The sequence below is a fragment of the Amblyomma americanum genome, chromosome 7 (assembly GCF_052857255.1).
Source record: "Amblyomma americanum isolate KBUSLIRL-KWMA chromosome 7, ASM5285725v1, whole genome shotgun sequence".
In the NCBI taxonomy this organism is placed as follows: domain Eukaryota; kingdom Metazoa; phylum Arthropoda; class Arachnida; order Ixodida; family Ixodidae; genus Amblyomma; species Amblyomma americanum.
This window is the reverse complement of record NC_135503.1, coordinates 16,786,858-16,807,925: the sequence shown is the minus strand read 5'-3', so window position 1 is coordinate 16,807,925 and position 21,068 is coordinate 16,786,858. Positions and strand designations below refer to the sequence as shown.

Genomic DNA, 21,068 nt, shown 5'->3' with positions numbered 1-21,068 from the left:
TACGCTAACCGCGCTCGCTTTTACATCACAGGGCAGACGACAGGCAGCTCAGTGACTCAGAACCTTGTTTCGTTCGTAAAGCACGTCCGTCGAGGCCGTGCTGCCGCTCCTATGGGTGAACACGCGAGCGCGTGGCTGCGCTCTTCCTGCGTATACAAGGTCCCTGTATTTTTCATACAGGGGCCTTATCCCTGCGCTCTCCGGAGCGCCATCGTTCGACGCGGCCGCGCATCGAAGCGAAGCATTCTGACAAGATCCGAATTATTGTCCTAAACTATTTATTCAAAGAAACCTAAAAAAAAATAAAAGCGAAATCGACTGGCTGAAAGGCAGTGCACGCGCTGGTTGACTCTTTTTACTTTCGTAGGTGAGTTAAAGAAAATGACGCGAGCTGCGACGTTTCATTCGATTTTATATGGAAATCGGTCGCAGAAGGCAATGAGTCAAAGTTTCTAAGAATGCTCGGAGCGTGTAGATCGAGTTCCCGCGGTGAAAACACGAGATCAGATTCCTCTTTACTGCACCTTTAACATATTTCATGCCGCAAATATTCGCATATGGTGACTTTTCGGGGCAACTAGCGGACGCAATAAATGTTGTTTGTTTGAAACAGAGAGCTTGTAGTAGCACGTCCTGCGCCATTTTCATACAGGCAGTTTTTACCAACAGTGATAATGTCAGTTATTTCTTCTGAATTTCTTAAGAGCTGTGCATCTTCGAAACTATAAATTATTCCAGGATCCCTCGGCTGTTTATCTGACAAATCTTGGCATTTTGGCGTCGCAGTTTCCAGGCATTGTGTTACTTTGTACGAAATTTTGTACATTGCTCTAAAAATTTAACCACTGATGTTTTGCATGGGAAAACTACAACGAATTAGTTTTCTTGAAGCCTCGATATGCAATTCTGTGGTAAAAATGTGTGCTGAATTTACATTTTTCAATAGCGATTTTTCCGCCCTCTTACTGGGAATTGCTGTTGTTGTTTTGTTGTTTACATTTAAGAGCTTATAACTGCTGATAGGAGGTCCTGATACAGCCTTCATGCTGTGGGACCTCCTTGTGGATATTCATCGGGGCCTGGTATTTACGAGCAGACAAATCATGTTCATCTAAAAAGCAACACCTGTAATGATTACTTAAAACACATGTGTCTCAGTGGACGTCTACGCGAAGCACGACACGTGAACTATGTCCCGTGTTTCGTTTTCGACATGCTGATTCGAATGCGCAGGCTTGACCAGCGACGAAAGTCTTCAGCGTAGCAAGTATGACCGAGCCGAACAGAGATTGTACTGAATAACTTCAGAAACACACCGTTCAGTATTTCTATAACAACGTCACAACTTCCTTAGAGCACGGAAGGCACGCTCACTGCGATCAGGCTTCTCACAAAACAACTTCCTCCAAACGCCATGCTAATCAATTAATTTTTATTCGTTTAACATTACATGCCCCAAAGAGTGTTGTGAATGGTGGTTACAGTACTGAAGCAGATGGCAACAAGCAAAGGGCTTCAAGAATTTCATGAACGCAGCAGTGCAGTGCCTCATCATTGACAGACATGTACACGGCCACGTTATGAAGTCCCTGTCTCATTATCTGGAAAGCCGACAGGTAGTCTATGATGACCGTGGGATCAATACACAGTGGGACCAGTTATATTTTTCTTTTGTGCTGCGGGCTCAAGAGTCAAGAATATCACTGAACATGGCATGAAGAGTTCTTTGCGTTTTCAGCACAACTTTCAGATTACCTTGTACATAACTGCAGCGCGAAAAATAGAAAACCACAAGGGAAAAGCACCCAAGACACGGACTTGACCGTGTCTTGAGTGCTTTTACCTTGTGGTTGTCTATTTTTCGCGCTGCAGTTATTTCCAAGCTAAGCAACCAACTTGCCCTAAAGCTTGGTTTGCTTTCAGATTACCTATTCAATGTTCAGACTTTGCAGTTAGTTCTTATTCCTCGTGGGCTGTAAATTATGCTGCCACAAAACGAAGAAGCACCTCAACACGTCAAACCGTTGATGTTTTATCTGCCCTTGACCTTGCGAATTGACCTTCAGTTTCATTTTTTTTTCATACACAGTTAAAACATAGAAGGTAAGAGCTAAAATGTTCTTAGTTGGTCAAACTTGCTAGTTCACTCCTTTTCGCATCTGAAATCCTACTGTGAAGCTTCTTGGCCAGTTGAAGAAACAGCGTACATTTCAAAATTAAAATGATAACGTGATTGCAATGAGTTTTTGCTTCATAAAATAAAGCAAGTGAGGAAACTCTTGACCAATGGGAGCCTAAATGTGTGCTAAGCATACGTGCAGAATGGTGTCAAATAGTATGGAAAAATTACGTAGAACTGTGTACATACAGGGCGTTCCATTTTAGTCAATGGATAATGGCCTAAAAGACACAATTAAAGAAAAGATTATACCATGTCAGATAGTTATACAGTTAATATTTACTAACATGTTTGACCAGTCCCACTTGGCCAAGCTTTATGGTGATCCTCAGCACCTATTATAGCTTGACTGGAAAAATCTGTATTAAAAAGAAATCCAAGCTCCTGTATAACCAGGCTAGCGGCATGAGCTCATATGTCTTGGTGGTTTAACCAGATGCGACAATGATGGGCGCCCTTTTAAATTCTTGGCATGATCTTCCCGCGGACGGCGTTGAGAAGGCCAAGTGGACATTCCTTGTGGGGGCGAAGAAAGACGAAGACGAAGAAAATGACTACACTCACTGCCTTTAACTCCTTTAAAATGTCCTCTAGCTATGTCAGCTTGGCTGACCGTTTATAGAACGTAGTACTTGGCACCATGGCATACGCATCACGATAGAGCAAAAGAAACAGTTGCCCTCACCTTCGGACGCGGAACTACCACGCTCTTCTAATAACGAGTATTCTAGGAGCTGCCTGTAGGAGCGTCGATATGCAGCCTGGGGATTAAACGAGCACCCCAATTAATTAAGCAGCCCGCGTACACGGCCGTCATTTCCCTCTTGTTCAAACAGCAGGAATCACAAAGAGAGCATAGTTAGCAATAGCGAGTTGTGTGACAGCGAGCCCACTTCACACGCGCGCTTTGTTCGCGTGTCGTTTTCTTTGAGTGCATGCAAATTGCCGTCATTAAACAACTTAGTTCATGAGTCTTACCGCTGTCACAACACGGCTCCTCACGAAAGAGTACGTCGGCTATCCTTTTGTACGCATGTCACCTTGACAATGATAAACATAACAAGGAAAGAGAGTTAAATATGAAACGTTACCACAAGGGAAGATCTAGTTGCTCTTGCTAAGACATGACTGGGAGCGAGCCTCTCTACTGAAATTTCGGAAGATATGGAGAACAAGCTCCTTCCTCTCACACCTTGCCAAGCACGGACCATGCAGCCGGATGTATTCCAGCTGCCCTGCAGTAGGGTCTGGGCAAACAAAAGGGACCCTTGCTGGCGCGGCAAAACCCATAGCCGGAGGAGAACCATCCGTCGCTCTTCTATTATCAAACGATGCCCGTCAGCTGCGAGGGGAGCAAGGGCGACCGCTAATGCAGCCTCAAAGAAATTAAAAAAAGTAAAAGGAGCAGCGGGAGTCCTTGAACGTCACTTCCGCGCTTCACGTGCCTCCGCTTCCGCTTTCCCAAAGCGCACTCTCCGCACCCCCCGCACGCAGCAGGGGAAGGGAGGGAGCCCGTCCAGCGAGCTTCGACGGGAGGGAGCTGGTCCGCTGAGCCGCCCTGCCCAGCCCGAGCTGGCGCAGCCAGTTCTGGTTTTCTCTCTTGCCCCTTCTACGTGGCCCCTCTCCTCGCGCGACATGAGCGGAGGGCGGCGGGAAAGCGAGAGGAAGAAATAGGAGGAGGGCAGGGGGACCGTCATTCTACGTGGTGCTGGCTGCAACCGCGTTTTGCCCGCCGATCGGGTGTCGCCGTTTGCCGTGGTCGTTTTCGCGTCTGTCAGGGCTGCTTGGTGGTGGTGTTGTGCGCGTTCGCAAAGGGCTGTCCCGGCGCCGCTGTTTGATCTCTGTTCGCGTAGCCCGACGCCGGTGGTGAGAATAGTGCCACGCCGACACCGTGCGACGATCATGGAATAGACGGCCGCCGACCGGAAAGACGCGACGGTGTCGTCTGCAGCGCCGTGCACTCTTTGTCCCCCCCAACGCAAGTTGTGACGTCGTTTTGTCGTCGTCTTCGTAGCGCCAACGTCTTGACGCAGCCAGGTAACTACGCTGTGATACTTCGTACGCGTGTTCCGAGCGAGACGCGCTTCCTCGATGCGCAGAAGCCGCAACTTCAGGCGGCGGGCGCTTTCTTGCTGCTGCTGCTGCTGCCGCCGTTTGAAAACTTGCTCCGAGCACGCGTGTTCCCGCGAAGTGAAGAGCGCCGGGATACAGGTTCCGCAGTCGCCGGTCACGGCGCGGTCCGGTTGCATGCATCATAGCATCGGCAAAGTCGCTGACGCAAGTTGGCCGGTCTTAATGCTTTGCAGTGAGCTGTTGCGCACGGCGTTGACGTGCTCGAAATCTAAATGCCGTTCTTTATTCAAATCTCATCTGGCGCTTGCATCTTGAAGCCGCATTACCGGGTAGCGGTTGTACTAAATAATTTTATGATATCGCAACCGTTACTACGCATTTACAGCAGGGGTGAACTGGAAGTGTTCTTGCAAATTGCATTTGCCGGTGGTAGCCTGCTTGTTGACCGACTTCAGCGGCTTCTCCGGATGTACCCTTCTCTGCAAGAAATGACAGAAGTGACTGTATGGAGCAGATCGCCAGTTCAGCTGCGTCGATTCTATATGCACGTCTTCGGTTATAGGAACATGGATTCGGCATCTCTGAGGCGTTCATTCCACGAGCGGGTCCGTGTGCTAAGAAATTTCACATGTGTCATTTTTAATCTGATAGTCTCGCTGTCACACGTGCAAGTTCGGGCGTAAATGCAGCTTCGTGCGAAACAGGTGTGCAAACAACGGTCAACAGCCATCTGTTGAATTTAGCCCTTCTAAAATGCCGAAAAGCTCACAAATTACTCTTCTGTTCTTGCGGAAGTTGTTCGATGAGTTAAATGAGTTGCTTCAGTTAAATACCGGACGCGAAAACTTTTTTTTTCTTTAAAGGTGTACCAAAGTGAATGACGTTTGTTGCGGGCGTGATATATTCAATAAGCCACTGTTATAGCTTTCGGACACTTGTCGGAGGTTTCATTTCAAAGAAGGAACATTCAGAATTCTCGATCAGCGCAATTGGAAACTTCTGCGTGTCATGCTTTTGACTTCTCAGCTAGATCAGTTGTCACCACCGTTAGCACGGTCAACATGTTCTTGCCAGGCCCCTTCAGACGGCTTCAGTCATAATGGATGGCGCCGTAAACTCGATCATCAGTGTTTCTTAATCACGTTATCTGTGCGATTCAGAGTGCAAGAACAAAATAGAGAGCTAGGTATAAGTGCGTATGAAACGCCTTGACCAGTTTTCAGAGGCGTTGAACTCTGGTCTTTAGAAGTACAGTATAACCTCGTTATAACGAAACGGTTTATAACGAAATAATGGATATAACGAAGGAATGACGATTACCCTTGGAAGGTCGGTCAATACGGGCTATAACGAAGCTACGGCTGTAACGATGTAATCGCCGGGCCTATTTAGCTTCGTTATAACTAAGTTCAACTATAACTGCTGGATGTATGAAGTCGCTCTTAACGGCAGTAACGACAGTAGAACTGCTTACAATATGCTGATACCTGTCGCTACAGCTCTCAGAACACCGCGCATGCCTTTGCATGCATGCACTAACTGTATGCTCTATATTCGCTCTGTGCGTTTTTTTTTCTGAGCTTTTGAAAAATAAGTTGCTGTTGCCTGTTGAAGTTTGATACCTTAGCTCATAGGGCGTTTAGGGTAGACGAGTAACCGCGCGGGTTACGTCAGTGTCTGCTCAGTCGGCGGTCTGTACGGAAGATATTCCGTCAGGTAGTTGCACGGTTCATGGCTGCAGGAGCTGACTTGGAACGCGAGCAGCGAAAGCTTTCTGGTTGGCCTTGGCGCTCATCCTGGAAATGAGGGGCGCATTGCAGCGGTCGCGCAGACAAGTGCAGACTTCGCCATCCACTTCTGGGCTGCACGCGTTCGCTGTGAGAAGAAGCATCCGTCATCTCCCGCAGCAGTCTATACGCGAGGCTGGTACATACTGCATGCGTGAATTGCGCGCTTCTTTACTTTGAAACAGGAAACCATTCTTTAATCATTTCGCTTACCGCCGGCACTGTCGCCCACTGTATAGACTGCTTTATTTTTTTTTTTAAAACGGGAGTACCACTCGAGGGCATAAAAGGAGAGACTGGCGTAAGAAGGAGGAGGATTGCCTAATCAATTAAGTCAAGTCGAGAGCCATACATAACCGTCCTATGGGCGTCTGTGGAAAAAGCTATGTCCGTCTATGGCCTTTTATGAACGTCTATAAGCACGCACAGCGGTGCTTATTGCCAGCTATTGAAAAAAATCTATGCCACTAAAGCTATAGCTTTGGAACCATACAACTGCCTAAGCTCTCTATAGAAAAATATATCAGCCTGTATATACAGCTATAGACAGAAATAGGAATGGTTTATAGCTATTTGGGCTAAAATCCTATAGCCGGCCATAGGACATTTTTGTATGCGATATGAGGTACCTTGGCCCACAAAACAAAGATGCTGCGCAGTCAGACGAGAATTCATTCGCTGCCAGGTGGCGGGTTGGCACCGGAACAGACACTCGAGCTTTTCGCAAGGAACGTATCGACTCGGCTGGTTATTATCGCATTCGCGAGGAAATTGAACGCGGGAGTTTTCTGCCATGACATACTACGCCGGCAGCGACGCCCTTTTGGCCTGTTTAATAGCCCACATACTGTACTGCTGCACGACTTTGGGTCCATCCGTATCACATCTCCGCTCAGAAAGGTGGTACTAATAGCGAGAAGGTGGTACTACAGCTGGCACCGTCAAACCCGAGCACTTAAGAGAATGCAGTGCGACAATTCGAGCAAAGCCTATGAACGGAAAGATTACAGCTCTGTCTTTATGTTTTGTCGATGCTTCTTACCCTTATTAAAGGGGGATTCACCCTTACAAAAAATTTTAGACAGTCTATAGACTGTCCATAGACAGTCTATAAATTCTATAGACTATCTGTAAAGAAACCCTAGAGAACATTCTATAGGCGATAGAAATCCTTTGGGCAGTCAAATAAGGTCTGTAGATTTATGGCCATACACATTTAATAGACTGTTGTCTTTAGACAGTCTATCGACTATGAATAGACAAAAAAGAAATATCTATAGGAACGCAATAGAGTCTATAAGAAGTCTATGGACTCTCTATAGACCATTTTTTGCAAGGGCAAGGGCGTTTGACGCAGTGCATTTAAGTGAATCCACGCGAGTTATAGCTATCTTCGAGGCCTTCATCCACGCAGTCGTGTAGGTGCTTTCCTCAGCATCACGTGCACGCGTTGAGCAAGCTCTGAAACGAGCCCTGCTTCACGATATATGTGCTGCACCGCCAGTTGGCGTAGCCTGTATGATGTATCTCATTGATGTTGGTACTGTCCTGTGATTGGTGGACCAATCCACTTCAGAGTTCCCAGGACACCGGGTAGGAGAACGTCTTTCGTCATTCGTTCAGGCTTTTAAGTACCGGGGGTGCAACGAGGCTTCCTCTGGAAGACCCAACGGTCGAACCCTGTGGCCCGGGTACTTTTGAAAATGGCTGTTCATCAAGAACTATACCTTGAAAGACTCAAAGCGAGCCCAAACTAAAGCACTACTGAACCTCATTCAGCGCTGGTCTTGCGTTTCATGCTTTAGCGTTTGCTGTAGCGCTGTTCCTCTTGAGCAAATTGCCGAAGTACAGCACTACTGAGCGATCAGAAAGATGAGCGCGCTACTCTCGCCTCAAATGCATTACTCATACCTGGGAGCACCGGCGGCATTCATATTTTTTTTGTTTTCCACGTTCGCGGCATGCACGTTGGCGTGCGATCTCTGCGAAGCCGGAAGCGGGCGCATTGCTCGTAGCGGCGGCAGGGACGCCTCCTGGAATGCGTCGTCACCCGGTTACATGACCGGCCCCCATCGCCAGGAGGGGCGTCGGCGGCGAAAGAAGAAAGATGGCCCACGTGGGCCGATCGCCTTTTTGTCTTGTTGGCCGCCGCTTTGTGTCCCGAGGGACGGAGAAGTGGTGCCATCGTTCGCCGAAAAGGAGGTCGACGACTTGACGGCCGCCCGTCCGCCACCCCGTTCGCCGAGGAGCGGGGCATAGCACACGCGATTCGACAGGGAAGCGCCCGCTGAAATCGAGGCTCGCTGCTTTCGAGTCTGCCGCATTCTGCATCCCCGATAGCGACGCGTATCTTGTAACAGTTCCATGGGATAGTTCCATCGGATCGAAGTGAATACGGGCACCAAATTTTTTGCTGCTTATTTTTTCTTTGAAATTGTGCGTCAGGCATAGTAAAATATAGATCACCACGGGCAAATAGCCTACACCTGCTTAGTAAAGTCTTTCTTCCACATAGTTTCGGTTTCACTAGCCGAACGGCGATTGAGTCGTCGCGAGTAAGTTTCAGATCGCTTGAGGCATGTGCATAATTTGCAGTACACAAGCTGCTTAACTATCGTTCCGGCTACTGGGGCACGCTGGGGCAAGAGATGGAGCTAGTTAAAACGACGAGGCAGCGGTGTGCAGTTAATGTGCGCCGCAAGTGACCACCAACCCCATTTATGAAGTTGTAGCATCATCACCGTTTGGCTGCTGTAGCCGGAACCGGAACGGCATGAAAGAATGAATTCTATTTTAAATCATCTACTGCGTGCAGGCGAATTCCGCGTGATTATACATGTTTACTACTATTGTCTTTCATAATTATTTTAAAGAACGAACACACAACAAAGCTCCTATTTCTTCATATAAATACGGAGCAAAGTAAGACAACGATGGAACAAATAACGCTCCAACGCTCGCGGTTACGCGGAAATGCAAACATGTGTGTAAAGATTTCTCAGTGTTTTCCAAGTGTGCACTTCCTTTTTGCTTCTGAACCTACTGGCGGCTTCCGCCACCTCGCTGGACACTGGCTTATGATGGTGATGGAGATGAAAATATTTGTTGCAAAACCAGTTCTGTGTTACTCTATCGAGATGGACGTACGTATGGAATGAGTTCTTTTTTGCGAATATTCCGAGGGAATTAAGTATAACGCGTTCTTGCAGTGTTCTAAAATTTGAATTGTTGAATAAAAGGTATGGTTATGCGATTAGTGAATATTAAAATACTGTCCATTTAAATTTGCTGCAATTTGGGATATTTCTCACACACTGTTCGAATCTTATGCGAATACCGTAATTTCCGGCATACGAGTCTGCTGATGCCTGTGAATGTTTCAAGTGTTAAAGCATTACGCTATGCCGGCCATGCATAGGCTTGAACTTTACAATAGCTTTGTTTCCAGGATCGCGTATTATTAAGCGCCATGCCCAACGCAATTCTCGCTACACAAGGTTAATCTTTAGGATCATATTTTCGCTATGTTTACATTGCCATCGCGCAGTGTACTCGTATTTGGTGTGATTAATGCCACTTCAGCAATCTTCACTCCGAGAATATCGCGTCTTCGCCCCCCCCATCCCCTCCCCCTAACCGGCATTGAAAATACAGTCGAGCCCACTTATAATGCCGCAATTGTAACGAACGCTCGCTTATTACGAATGCTCGCTTATTACGAACTCCCGCTTATTACGAACGCTCGCTTATTACGAACGATGGCGGTGCCACCGACAAAATATGCCTTAGGGCAATGAGACTGCGTCTCAGATACAACCAACAACCGTCGTGGCCTAACTCAGAACGAATGAGGAGGCGCCATAAAGAGTCTACGGGCGCCCGTACGCAATGAGTATTGCGCACGATTTCCTCGCCGAGTGGCTTGTTGAGTTCGAGTACGACATAGCCAAAAAAAAAAAAAATACGAGTTCCAACTCGTGCTTGACAACTTTGCGACGCACCACCTGCTCCCTTCTCTGGCTGTGGTGAGTGACAACGTTCTTCTCACCACCGAATGCTAAGCGCAAGATCCAGCCACCGGACATGGGCGTCATTCACGCGCTCAAGATATCCTATTGTCAAGCTCATGCTGATAGAAATTCGCACCAGGTGGTGGTGTTCCGGTTCGGATATCTTGGTTCGCTGCTGTGGAAATAATTAAGGTGATGTGGATGAGACTGACTGCGGAGTGCATCAGGAATTGCCTCCGTAAAGTATGCCTGATGGGCCAAGGAATGACTGAGAACACTATTGAAAGTCCGCGTGATTATACGCATGTGGATCTGTAGCAAAGCATTGTTGAAAAACAGATGGCCCGAAATGGTTTCGCCTGAGAAGACTTAGAAACGTCATCTCTAAATTCATGTCGAAAAGATGACATCAGGTGTCGAAAAGTCGTACAATGACACAGTTCTTGTATGCGAAGTACGAGCGCTGCTCTACTGCCGAGAATCTGATGACGAGGAGCCACTGGTTGCCACTAGCTCCTGTGAACGCTTTAACCATGATTAGTTACATCTTGTTCTCAGACCAGCTTAATTGTTTCCTCTTGGGGCCCCGGTGGGGAACAGGAAGTATGACCGCCCTTGAAGGCTTGAAAGGCTTCGTGATATGGTCTCCTTTGAAGAAGCCGACGCGTTGAACTAACTTTCATAAGAAATAAGTCCGCTATACGAGTCCACTTACGAACTTTAGATACAACGAACGCAGTCCGTGCGACCGTCAGGTTTGTTATAAGTTGGACGACTGTAAAAACACACGATTGATCGTCGGCGTCTGACTTCGTATAAGCAGTGCGCGCAGACTGGCCGGTATCACAAGTGGCCACCGCGGTGTGCTGCTGTGTTTCGCCTTACAGGCAGAAAGACTGAATGCTCTGGAAAAAAAGAACATCAGGATGAAGAGGGCAATGAAGGCGAGCCTTTTGTCGACATTAAAATGATAAACTGTTTTTGCTCCAACAGCCTGGGTATGCTGATGATGACAGGCTGCATAATGTTTTTGTAGCGATTAAAAAAAACGTATACTTTCCACAGAAAATAGAAAAACATTGACGTTTCGGCGCCGTCACGGGCTCGCAGACTGAATACCTGACCCCTGCGGACTGCGTACCTGTTGCGGCCAAGCTGGTAAAAAAAAAAAGAAATGTTTTTCGGCGAGACTTGAACCGGGATATACACCTGGGACGGGCTATAGTCCAAAAATTATGGTAGCATTTTCATACTGGTTATTAACGCAGCGCCGAAGCACTCAACAAACATTTCAAGAACGGCCCCAGCTTCACTGCCGTACGATGCTGCGAACGGCACGCGCTATGGTAGTGCGCCGCGTTGCTTTCGCATGTCAGTCACTCTAAACAAGAATACGCCTACATGGGAGTAAAAAGGGAGTAAAATGTCCTCTAGCGCGCACTGCCTTTGATAAAATTGAGTGCGTTGAAGGACAGCTTGCTCTATGTTTACTCCTCTCGGTTCAGAGTCTATGCTAAGCCCGACCCTTGCGCCGGCCTTATCTATACCGTGACGTGCCGCTGCTGATTTAATTCGCAACCATCGTCTATAGTAGAAACTTCTTTATACGCGTTAGGCTGTTCCTGTTGTTTCATCCTATCGTCCTGCCTCCGCGTTGCCCCCGCCGCCGCTGCCGCCTCGCGCGCATGCTTTTCTGCGAAGCGCAGCTGTTTCCCTTGTTTACGGTGTGTACAGTTTCTCCACACCGGTGTACGTGCCTCTTCCATGACGCCGCGACTCGCGTTGAGCGAACTGCCCGCCAGCTGGAGGGTAGTCAAGAAACGTAGTGGCCCCCGTCTTTTGCGCAGATGTATCGAAAGTGGCGTAAACATCGTATAGCTCAGAAGAGCGTGTTGTCGGGTAGTTGGCTTTGCATGATATAAAAGGAGTGGGCGCAAAACTTGGACAAGGACTGAGAAGAAACACAAATGACGACTGACAAGCGCTTGTCAGTCGTCATTTGTGTTTCTTTTCTGTCCTTGTCCAAGTTTTGCGCCCACTCCGTTTACAACGTCGTATAGCTTGGCAGTGCTCGCTTCCTCGTTTTGGTGAGTGCTCTGAGTATTAGGGTGAGAATCAGGGCTCAATATATACGCTTGCAGGCTGGTGCCAACATGCCAGTCATGTTCTCCACTGGTGCATTCGAGTAGCACTAATCTGCGGATCTAGTTCTGCACTGATTCTCCGCCTAGGCAGGGATTAGGTACAAGGGCGGATCCACGCAGCTGCACTGCTGCCATGAGCAAAGTGCACCTGGTGTTCAATAAAGAACGTGCAGTGGAGTAGGGAGCCAGCGGAAAAAGGATGAGCTGCCAACGAACTTGGGAACGAAGACGTACACTGTAAGCGGTCTTGTATACAGTAAACTATTAAATTCAGTTGTTAGTTCACCTGTGGTCTCGTCAAACTCTATCGAACGCCAGCACTATTAGCGACTAAACAGCCAATATCCAGAGGTGCGAAAGACTGCTGTAAAATCGCTCCAAAACCCACATACCCCCCCCTCTCCACGAAACAAAAATTTTCACCTGCGTATTGCTTCAACAGCAGGCAGTGGAAAAGTATTAAGTTTTTTTTTTTATTTTATGTGGCTGACCGACACATTTCATCGTTGCCATACTTTCAGAAAGCATAACATGCAGTAACATATTTCAATAAATATGCCGAGTCATTCTTTTTTTTTTATCTCTGTAATGGAAGGGGGGGGGGGGGGGCTATAGCTACGACGAAATGGCGGAACTTAAAAACTCCCCACATTTTCACTGCATTAGTATGAAAGGGTTCAAAAGAAGAGTCGTATTCAGCTGCTGATATATTTCACACGTTAGTACTGCTCCCTTAGCCCCCCCCCCCTCTTTTTTTTGGTAAAAAAGAAACAAAAACAAAACCTGACACTCACATTTTATCTGACCTCAAAGACAGCTTTTTGGTGTCGCTGTCTTACACCCCATACTAAGCTAATGTGACATTCAATGAAAATAACTGTGGACAAATGTGGACAAAGTGGCTTCCACGTCTGTTTTCTTGCGTCAGCATTGCCCGTGCATACACACGCTTACTTCACTCTCACTCAGGACGAGCAAGATGGCCCATAACTTCTCGTGATAACTTGTAGTTTGTTTTCATGCGTGTTTCACGGTACAAATTATATGCTCACGACCAGTGAGCTTGCGTTAACTGATGAGTGGCAATTGAATGCATGTCTGCATCGCTGCCTTTGTTCCGGGATTCACGGTGCCTTTCACAACTTCGGCGAACCTTCGCGTTAGGAAGTAGCGCGTAAAAGAGGTCGTGAAAAAAGGTTACGATGCAGCACTGTCACGTCCCGTCTAGCGTTTCACGCTGTTTGCTAACGTGAAGGCGAGCTGGCCGGATCAACATTGGGCGCCAGTGGGATAAACTTTGTGTTTTGTCCCTGCGACGTGTTCCCACCGTCTTACCTGCCGTATCTTGTTCAGCGTTTTTCTCCCCGGAAGGTATAGTCGCGAGCAACGTGTCGTCACGTATGTGCTCCGTGGCCTTCTCACGCGCTGGCGCGCGCACAGGTGACCGCATTCTCAGCAAATGCGCATGCGCTGAACTCTTGAGCAGTGTCGAGGGTCGACACCGCTTAACATAAGGTAGTCGGCACGCTTGAAAAAGCCGCCGGCGAAGCCGTGGAAACTACGGTGTGGCAATACTGCGTTCTCTCAGGAAAAGAAATCAAAAACAAAAAAACAGTTCACTTCCGTTGCAAACTGGTGAGCGTGTAGATCTGTGAAAGCTCCAGCATCTGAAACAAAGTAGAAGGGGGGAAGAAATGAGCGAATGAAGCATAGGGCTCGAGACGGGAGGACTTTCTCAGTAGAGGAGAAACCCTTCTCGAAGCATACATATAAAACGATGTGAAAGGAGAGAACTTGCTGTGGAGCTAGTTGGTTTCGGCTCATTATTGAGTTGGAAGTGGCGCTTACCTTCGCGTTTTGTCCTGCTCTCGCGTCTTCAAAATCAAGGATGCGAGAAGGCGCGCAAACTGCGCCGGACAAGCTCAAGGAATTGCGCTTGAGGTATAGGCACGTTGCGCGCATGCAGGTGACCACCGTGGTGTCAATAGAGGCAAGGTCCCGGTCGCCATTTTCCTTTAGATATATATAAAAAAAAACAGTAGCTGGCCAAATAGTGTGTGCACGCCTCAAGAAAACTAAGTAGTCAGTTTTGTAACGCGAAACCCCCTGCAGTTTGTTTCTTTCCAGGCATGTAAAAATTTTCTGCAAAGCGTCCCGGTGGTTGAAAAATGTAACAAGACACCAGGATTCGTAAAATGACATGAGGCATCGGAGAAAGTTTTTTTTTCAAAGTGCAGATGTCTAGAAGAGCAGAAACGTTGTTATTACTGCAGATAAAAATTATCATCATGTATGTGTCGAAGGACTTGCTACCAAGCCCGCTGTTCTGAGAAATATTATTTCCTGCGTTCGCTAGCGAACATGAGAAGCGCCATATTTGTAATGTGAAGTGGACTGAATTCGTCTGAAACGGATGAGGTTTTTTTTTTTTTTTTGGCGACACCGGAGACGCACTCCACAGGGGAACTATTCTCCGGACACGTGAGGCGGCGAAGCTTACCCTTCAGGTGTTCCCTCACCTTGAGAAATAATGATTGGTTACAGGAAATGAAAGGTGCAGTAAGCTTGAAGTCAACGGCATGACAGAATCCCGTCTGGTCAGGACGGTGCATGACGAAAGGGAAAGACAACGGTCAAAAGAATGGAGATGGAAAGACGTTTCGGCTCCCGCAATGGAGGGAGCCTTGTTCACGGTAGCCGAGATGTCTTTCCATCTACATTCTTTTGATCGTTGTATTCAACTTTTGTCACAAAGGAGCAGTAACTGTCTCATATCTCGATGGGCACCTCAACTGCGCCGTGAGGAAGGGAAGAAGGCGGGAGTGAAATAGGAAAGAGAGAAATAGGTGCCGTAGTGGTGGGCTCTGCAATAATTTAGTCGACCTGGAAATCTTTGACGTGCACTGACATCGCACAGCATACGGGCGCCTTTTTGCGTTTCGCCGTCATAGAAACGCGGCTGCCGCGGTGGGGTTCGAACCCGTGTGCTCCGGCTCAGTAGCCGAGCGCCCTGCAGCGCGACTGTTAGGACTTCGGAAAAGAAGGGGAGGGAGGCAGAACAACCGCTCTCGTCCTTCTGCGGCGGCATGCAAACAGTAGAGTGCACCAGTGCCGGAGGTGTTTCACCATTGTTTGATGTGCATCTCGGAAAGAGGATACTCTGAATTCTGATTGGAACAAAACGTTTTTATATTCCGTGACCTAACAGTAGACCATGACTGCCTTGAGAGGCGGGGTCGCGAGCACCCCTATTTTATACTATGGTTGCTCTATTCTGCTGATGTCCGTTTGCACGTTAGGTTAACTACGCTGCCGTGAAGTATACCTTCAACAACAACTTTCCTTGCTCTGTTTTAGATCTAGACAAATGAATATTGGTGCATTTTCAGCAGCGCTTCCGGTACTTATATGAAGGGCGCGGTTAGAGTGACGCGTGTACTATAGTCGCTGGCTGTAAGGGCGGTCTGCTTATTAAGATGAAGACTTGGGAACATGGTGCTTTCGAAAGCAATTAAATGCAAGAAGCAAAGCTCCAAGCACCGCATAATCTTGTGTCGGAACACGAAGAGGGAACATAACTGACACGATAGAAAACATGATGCCGGTTACGTGGAAATTAGATCCGTTCATGGCGCTATCCGAATTCAGTGCGCATAAATAAGCATAAATAGGGCACTTGAAGCTGGAAGCCAAGGATGTATGTGAAAAACTGTCGAGTCTATTATGTTTCAGCGCTGGCAGTTGTTTTTCCTTTTCTCGAAAGTATTGCCTGTGGGAAAAAAAAAAAAACACTGGTACGGAACACTAACGGAAGCATAGACGCCTGAGAATATTGTGCACGCACGGACCGCCCTTTTCTTACGAAGGCTGTGGGCGAGCGTCGCATGATCTGCCTGCTTGCTATCTCCTCGCTGGTCTGACCTCCAAAGTGCGCGCTGTGAATTCCGCAGATAAAAGTTCTCATCTTGCACCCTCATCATCCCACCCCGCTCTCTGTTTTCTTTCGTTATGCGTTAAAGGCACTCTGAGGATAAAGTCAGAATGTGTCGATTGGTTTACCGCATTTTAGTTTCAACTAGGCAGCTTCTGCGAGAACGCGAACGCAGCTTTTATGAGCTTAACAACAACAGCGAAACGGAAATGAAGTATTACTGTCATAAACGCTGAGAAAAGCGCCCATTGCGTCGATACCTTTACTTCTTTTTTTGTTGTTGTTGTGAAAGCACATTCTCATCAGAATGCGGTAAATAGCCGAAATAGGCTAATTTCAATTTGTCTCTGATGTTGCTTTAACTGTGAAGCACTTCTTTCGACTACTCCCGTCGTTGCTACATGTCTCCTGGGAATTATTAGGCAGAAGGGGAAGTACCAGCCAGAAGGTAAATGGAGAGAGAGAGAGAGAGAATCACTTTATAGACTAAGCACTCAAGCGCCAGGCCGCTCTGGTTGTCCAGTTGGTCGGACGCCAACGAGGTATGACATGTGAAAGTGGACGGGGGGGGGGGGGGGTATCTTGGCGCTGAAAGGGGCAGTGCTCTACACTGGCATAGAGGCAGGAGGGGTCACACCACAGGCGGAAGAGGTGCAGGTGAGCCGGGATGTAAGGAAGGTATCGATGTGTAGCTTGCGGAGGAGGCGAGTCTGGGCGACGCTGAGTTGACGGCGGTGTTTGGGGAGCGCCTAAAAGGAGTTGCGGAGCTGCGTGGAATGTGCCTTCACAATGCTTTCGTAGTGTAGAACCTCGCTACTGGTCGGAGGGGCTTGACCACGGATGTTAGTTCGCCGCATAGCGAATATCTTCTCCGCTGTGGTCTGTCTACTCCACGGCAAGTCTCGAACTGCTACCCCATCTGCGCTAGAAAGAAAGCAATGATTATGGATTTTTGCAACCTCAAGCAACATAGTAGGCTATGAGCCTTTGAGCCACGCTGAAGTGAAGAATGCTAGATTTATCTCCACCACTCAAACCACGTAACGAATCACTGATATGGCTCGCGGACAACATCATGTCATGTGACGCCACGTCACGGATTCACGGCAAACGATCTGAGTTCATGGTAGGTGTACACTTCTGAAAATGTAGCTACTGCGCCCGCATAAAAGAACTCGGTTTCTGGCAACCGGAACTCTGCTCCTATCTGGCTTTTCTTCTTTCTTCCCGCACAGAAAAGGGCCGCAATATCTCACATATACGAAAAACGGTTTGAAGGTACTGTCAGAAAGCTTCGAACCAACGAACCATCGCTGGCGGCGTCGTTTCTTGCTGCACTGATGTTGGTAGTTCGCCCGCTGCTTCGTCAGGTGAATGCTTTTTGTAGGGCTGACGGTCTACTGCTTTGACGTTGTATAACACGTTATACGCCGAACTCTCAGTCCACAGGGGCGTTTCTACGTTCCGCCTCCGTCGTCCAGATGCGTCTGCAGCTGCCAAACTCACAATGTTGGGCAGAACAGTGTCGCCGCTAAGACAGTGCAGGCCTCTAGAAAACTAAACAAGCCTCGCTATTACGCCCTCTGTCCGGCGATTGAGCGAAACGCCTGCAAACACTCTCGTCATTGCCTCCGGTTTAGCGAACACAACAACCGTGGCGGAGGCAACACGCCAATAGTGTGAAAACAAAGACGATGCACGTATTGCATGTTCAGCAATGGAGCGAATGGAACCCATTCCGAAACTATGCACGCTTGCGAAACAACACTCTGTGTTCGCCTGTCCGCTGAAAGAATTAGATCATCAATTGATAATAAAGAGAAAAATAATGAAAATTTGGGGAAAACGGAAGCTCCGCCTTAAGGGTATGACGCGATGGCGTTGTAAATCGTGAAAAAGCACATGCGTTTTCGAGAGGCTTGCAGGCAAAGCAACCACACCAGTGCACGTAACTCGTCGAATTAATAGCCAAAATTTGTTGGGCCGCAGCGCCGAGGGTAAGCGCATTTTCAAAATTGTAAAAACTGATATGGATATTACTGACGGTGGGCTACACGCCTCTCAATAGATAAAGAGACTAACGGTAATAGATAAAAGTTCTAAAAAAGTTAACTATTCAAAATTACTTAGGCAGCCTGCCAGTTCTCCTTGGCTGTATTCTGATGTACTACACCGCTGACAGTGCTATGCCGAAAAAAGCGCTCTTGTAATTCAAAAAGCCTACTTTTAAAAATTGTGTAAAATCCTAGGTGAACACCCTGTATAGTTAGTTGTGGTGCTCACTCTTTAACGACGGAAAAGCACAGCAAAGCACTGACGGAACTCCAGCAGAAATGGACATACTTGCTTGTGCGCATCCGATTTTAGTCCCGTCCCTGTTCTGCTGTGTTGTCCCGTCGTTAGGAATTGTTCCGACAGGCCCAAGTCCGATACGTTTTGCTGTCAAAATATTACTTTAAATTTCGCTTTCGTGGTGTTCCCAACCAAGCCGCCGTCTAGCCTTGCAACAGAGCCGGCATTGGCTTCTGCTTCATGGCCTAAGCTCCAGCACTTTAAGCGGTATTCACACGGGGGACCTCGGCGCGTAGGGACGGGGAGACGAGGCGCGCTACGTCACCGGCCGGCCAAACCCCTCCCCCGCTCCCAAATTTAGTATTCACACGGGCAGCGGGGAGCCGCCGCGGGGGATCTAGACGCGCGAAGTGGCCGGGCGGCGTGGGAGGGGTTAAAGAAAGGGCCGGACGGCCGGTTTTGCTGTTCTTTGAAGACAGCGAAGGCTAAAAAAAATAATAAAGATTGAAGGGAGATAAAAGGGAAAAGAAACCGAAAAAGGGAAACAAACAGACAGTTCCCAGCACCGGAGCTGAATACACGTCGAACTTTCTGGCGCTAGAGGATCCAGAGCAGGAAATGGACGTCGCAAAAAGGCGCAAGTACGTGTTGTTGGCGGCTCTACTTGAAACCGAGGATGACGACGATCTTTTCAAGAAAAAGCGGCGGTGCTGGGTGAAGCCATGGATGCAAGAAAAGTCCCTTGGTGTGCAGCACAGTCTGTATAACACGCTCCGTGAAGATGACCCGGACGAATACCAGAAACTGCTTCGTGTGCCGCATGAAGTTTTCTTGTGGATGCTGGAACGCATCAGACACCGGATTATTATTATTTTTTTTTAACAACAAAAGCCGCCATCTGGGTTTACCATGCTCAAGGAGCGGGGCTGTGCTGATCTGAGGAGGGAAAATGCCGACAGTCGAGTGGGGAAAAATTAGACGAAAAAAAAGAGATGCGTGAAAGATAGAAGAGAAGAAACTCTGAGAAGATGCAGACAAACACAAAGACGACGTATGCCACAAAACGCATCTTGCTCTAACCAGTTCATAAATATTGGACTTCAAAAATGTTTTTATTAGTGCACGCATTCCTCTTCGTCCAACGTGCGCAAAATCCACGGCAAGAAGTAATACAGCTCCGTCGACAGCGGAGCGCCACTCACAGCGACCCCAACGCGCGCCCTGCCAAGCGCCGCCTAATCTCCCGGGGACGCGGGGACTGAACGTAGCGGCCGAGCGAACGGTCCCCTCCCCCGTCGGCGGCGGCCGCCGGACCAAAACCGGAAACTGCGTCGCCGCGAGCACACTCGAAGGCGTGACGTGTACGCAGCCGCCGTCAGTTCGGGAGGGATTCCATCCCCCGTGTGAATACCCCTTTAGCGTCGCCATGAAGGAACCGTGGATCGTGGTGGGAGCGGTAAACATGCTATTCAATAAAGAATTTTGCGCCCCCCCGAACTGAGAGGGCCCGCAGAAGAGGCGAAAACACTTTTCCTGCAGTTTCTGTCACGGAGAGCAGCACCTATTGACGCTAGAAATGTGTCAAGAGTGTTAGATCTTTGAAAGACCTTCATTTCTCAAGAAATGCGAGAACGAGGACACGGAATGCTATATTTGTGCGGTAGAGGCCTCCTCTTCCGCGGAGAGACGCGGAACGCACAATGAGAGTGCGGTTGTGATGGTCTGCATACAGCGACCCGAAACACGCGCACCACTTCTGTTACGTCAATTGTGGCTTGGCCTGCCGACCTCTCCGGCTGGTGCTCCTATCACCTAATACGTTTTTCACCCCGAATATATCGTGAGAGGCTGGGCGCCCGGGTAAATGCATTGATTATAGTAGGAGGCGAGACAGAAGCGGTGTAAACTTGGCCGGAGCCTTTTTTGCTGATCGTAGCGCTAATGGTCATGTTCACCATAGACGTTTCAACGCTCGAAGCAATCTTAGCGCATTCTGGCGATCATCCTCCGTGACGTGCAATCGCGTGACAGGACGTCGCGCCTAGCTACGTTCCCCAGAGAGAGAGAAAGCAGCGAGCCAATGGCTGTCGCGCGGACGAAGTGCCAGCAGCGCTACCTGGACGGCTACGCGGAAACCCGCGAAACTGATCCCGGTCTCTTTCGCTTTCGAGACGCGGCCGGAGAGGTCGGCCCCGCCGAGGGCTCCCGCCATCCCCGGCGGGGGCGTCTGCCGGCACGCCGCCCAGCCTGGTAAGTTGGATGAATGTCCCTACCTAGCGCTTTCCACCGGGGATATCGCTCGTTGGCATTTCAGGACAAGCTGACCGCTCTGTGTATTAACTGCAGTGAAAATAACATTGGACTCTGCATGTGCCGTCCGTTGGTTTCCTCGAGCACATTCTCAGAAGGGATTAGCGAAATGAAAGCGCCGCAGTGTCTGGGTTTGCAGAGCCTTTTACAAGCTGTAATACTTTTTCCCGAGTTCCACTCCTCGCTATTGAAGAACGCACTTGGCGTTTTTACGTTAGCCCGAGATTAACGGCAAGTCAGCCTGTAGTGTTCTCCAGGTACGCTTTCTATTGCACCACGCAGTCCTGAGAATGATGACCGATCGGCTGACCCTACAGCAATGCCGGAGTTATTATCACCAGA

At 48.4% G+C, this 21,068-nt stretch overlaps 1 protein-coding gene across 2 annotated transcripts in view; it reads left to right on the top strand.

The window, feature by feature from the left end:
* The first annotated feature begins 3,686 nt into the window (after nt 1–3,686).
* LOC144098573 (uncharacterized) overlaps nt 3,687–21,068 on the top strand; it is a 49,683-nt gene continuing 32,301 nt past the window's right edge. Inside the window, exon 1 of one of the 2 annotated variants that reach the window (XM_077631318.1) lies at nt 3,687–4,216. The gene's annotated coding sequence lies outside the window, so the exon portion shown is untranslated. The remainder of the gene's footprint in view (nt 4,217–21,068) is intronic. The other variant, XM_077631319.1, reaches the window with a different exon arrangement.